The 3,700-nt window shown below is 44.4% G+C and overlaps 1 pseudogene; it reads left to right on the forward strand.

Annotated features, from left to right (window-relative positions):
• Nucleotides 1–1,804: 1,804 nt before the first annotated feature.
• Nucleotides 1,805–3,384, forward strand: LOC113019018 (type-2 ice-structuring protein-like; annotated as a pseudogene).
• The last annotated feature ends 316 nt before the right edge of the window (nt 3,385–3,700 follow it).

A 3,700-nucleotide genomic window follows, 5' to 3' on the forward strand; every position in this document is an offset into this window, starting at 1 on the left:
TGCTTAGAACAAACGGATGAAACACAGTTCCTTTTAGATTGATTTGACTGAGCTTGTTGTACCGGAGTAGCAAGTGACACAGGGTGCAGGGCTAGTAGCTGCTGAACAGGAGGCTGAACTGAGGGTGACTGAAACAATGGTTGGGATGACGACGGTGGTGGAATTGGAGACTGAGCTTGAGGCCGGGCGGCTAACTGAGCTTGAGGCCGGGCGGCTAACTGAGCTTGAGGCCGGGCGGCTAACTGAGCTTGAGGCCGGGCGGCTAACTGAGCTTGAGGCCGGGCGGCTAACTGAGCTTGAGGCCGGGCGGCTAACTGAGCTTGAGGCCGGGCGGCTAACTGAGCCTCCGGTTGCAGTTCAAAAGAATAAACAGTCCTGGTATTATCAGAGCTGGTGTTAATTGTCTCTGGGATATATGCCACAGTTTTAGCAGACCCTGGGTTAGCTGACATGGGTTTAACAGGTTCAGAAGAACAACAGCCCTTTGCTTTCACTGAAGTCTTAAAAATGCCAACCTGGGAGAGATCGGTTACCACGAAGGTAGGTAAGCTTTGCGAATTAGCTCCCACTGACACACCGCGAACAACCCTAGAAGAAAAAGTCTCAAAGTTCAGATTGGAGCTGTTATCCTTTTTACTCACCACAGTCGGCCTCTCTGATATCCTGGGGTCCGACTGTGGCGAGGGGCGTCGACGGCGTGAGTGCCGTTTCCCATTTGAAGGCTGGACCGACGGGCCGGGCAGGACACTCTCCGTCGGGTCAGGGAGTGAAGCATGAGTTGCAGGGTGGGTGGTAGCAGGGGGGAGAAGATGAAGCTCGTTCAGAACGAAATTCTGTGTGAGCGGGTGAAGTGAGCTGAGCAACCAGGGGAGACCAGAAACTAGGCGCTGTAGCCGAACAGCTATGCCTTGGCGGAATTCTCTCCCCTCATGCTCGAGCCATAAGTTAATTAATTTGTCTACCGAGTAAATAATGTCCTCCCGGAGCTCCTCAGGCGGGTTGACTGCTGCTGGGTCCATAGTGGCCGGTTCGTACTGTCACGGCTGCCGAGGCGAGCCGTGTGGAATAAATGAGGATCCAATCACAGGCAGTCGTGGAGAAGTGAAGGTGATTTATTGAACACAAAAAGAATGTGGACAAACAGCAAACGGGGCTCGAACTAAACTAAACTGGGAAACAACTAAACTACAGAGCACAAACCTGAATGAAAACAAGCAGAGGAGAATGACGATGAACAGCAGGGAGAAGACACGGTGGATACACAGACTGACACTGAGTAATACAGACGAACCGGCAACAGGCAGGAGAACACATAGGGCTTTAATACACACACCAGTAATCAGGGGATGAGAGACAGGAGGGCAACACAGCTGGGAGAAATTGGAGCTGACGGGACAGGGGAAATGTAAACTGAACACACTCACATCAGACAGAGACCTTCACAATAAAGCAGGAAACTAACAGACACAGAGAACCAGACAGGACACTGAACTTGACAGGCAGACTCATGAGCAGACACAATAACACCATGGACAGACAGAGGGAACACAGAGAAGTGGGAGCAGGCAGGCAAAGAACAGAAACCTAACAAATGGCAAAATCACAACAGAATACACACTCGGAATGAACAAAAGCATAAGGAAACACAAAACACTGATACCTCAGACTCAGGACCATGACAGCTTTCCCTTCACATTTGTAGCTACAGGCTGATACTAAGAAAGAAGAAGAAACAGTCATTCTGCATCTCCTCTGCCACAGACTCTCTGATGTTTCCTAACTTTGCTGTATCATCTGTATCGCCATGAAGATGTGTCCTGTGTGTGTGTTTGTTTGTGCTGTGATTACTCTGACCCATGCTGCTGTTGACGCTTTACCATTCTGGAACATTTAAATATATAATTATGCACTACAAATAAAATAAAGGCAACTAATGTCTATCTTAAACTGAAAAAATTTAGAGCTCCTACATTCTGGTGACAATACATCTTTACACATTTGTGTTTTCTTGTTAACTTTTCATTGTTTCGTGTAACTTAGTATTTGTTTTCCCTTAAAAAATAGTTTAATGTTAATTAGTCAGCAGTGTTTTGTGAAATCTTGTGTTTTTTACACCTCAGCACTGTAACTATGTCCTCTGCCACTTTGTGGTTGAGCAAACTCTTTGTAATTAGTTGACACTTGCAGCTGATTTGTTTGGGAGCAACTATAAGGGAAGAGATTTAATGAACTGGCTTCTTGCAAAGGTGGCATCGTATTACTGTATCATACCTGACATCAGTGAGGTCTTTAGATTGAGCCATCCTTTTACAAATGTTTGTAAAGGCAGAGTGCAGCATTGCTGATAGAGATATGGACAAAAATCCAAACATACGGTTTGTATTAAAAAGATACTGAGCTGAGTTGAAAACAGTTCAGGTCATGGTTGTTTAGAGAAGTTGAAAAAAGAATGCAACTGGACTTCTTTAAGTTTGTGAAGACATTTCACCTCTCATCCAAGAGGCTTCTTCAGTTCGCCTAGACTTCTTCACAAACCTAAAGGGCCCTGCAGTTTTGTTCATTTTTTATACTCTCTCATACTCTCTTTTATTACTGTAATGGTCACTTTAAACCCACATTTGGGTGTGAATTAAAGCTACAGAGTGTAAATGTTGATCTCTCTCGGAAAAGTGTACAAAAGTGTACAAGTCATAATTTCCCCCCGGCAAAAGTCACCTGGTCAAGAGGTCCTCTGATTGTCCTGGTGGTTGGACTCTGTTGAATGGTCGCTGTTTCCTCTACGTTCCAGGACCCATGACATGGGCTAAAGCAGAGGTAAGCTTATTCCATTTGTATTGTCGTCAACACTTGATTGATGCATATCCTTTTACCGTAACTGAGTCCAGATGTTGCTCTGCGCTTTCCATTTCCATTGAAGAGAAACTGCTTGTCCATGAGGGCCAACCTTGCATCTGTGCACAGCATCACAGAGTATCATGGGATTCAGCACCTGATGGTGACCGCCAGTCATGTTAACCAAGAAACTTGGATCGGAGGAACTGATGCACAGGAGGTACTTTGTTTAGGATTACACTGTTTCTATTAATATATGTGTGAATGAATCCACTATTCAAACTGGTGCCCAGGAGAGCCCAATAATTTCAGGCGCAACCAGCACTGTCTGCAAATCAATCATAGCGGTAAACCAGAACACAACATTTCACATGATTAATAAATGTGTAAACTATTTTAAGTGATAACAAGTAAAAGTCAAAAGGATTGTCTCAGGTTTTGATTTGTGTTGTACTTTGCTGATTTTTGCTTTTGGATCTTACAGGTTCCAAGTGCTGGGATGATATAGCATGCAGCAAAAGTCGACCTTCTGTTTGTGTCAAGAAAATGTGAAATTTCTGTCAAAATACACACTGTTTGGTGTGCAGTGGCTTTTGTTTTACATTCTTCATTTGGCTTTACAATTTCTGTTTCATCTTTTGTCTCTAGCATAAAAGTTTTGCAACAAAATAAAAAGTCTATGTCATGAATAGTGGCAATCCCAACCCTAGTTCTTAACCCTAGCTTAACACTTACATCACCAGGCTTCTACCTTTCTACCTATAAAACCCGAGAGCAGCCAAATGGCTGGTACGCTTTTAGCTAGGCTTTAGCTTCAGCCAAGTGGAAGCTAAATTGTCTAGTCATTCATATGTAAATTGGGTCGTTA

Source organism: Astatotilapia calliptera, chromosome 3 (genome assembly GCF_900246225.1).
Source record: "Astatotilapia calliptera chromosome 3, fAstCal1.2, whole genome shotgun sequence".
Taxonomy (NCBI): domain Eukaryota; kingdom Metazoa; phylum Chordata; class Actinopteri; order Cichliformes; family Cichlidae; genus Astatotilapia; species Astatotilapia calliptera.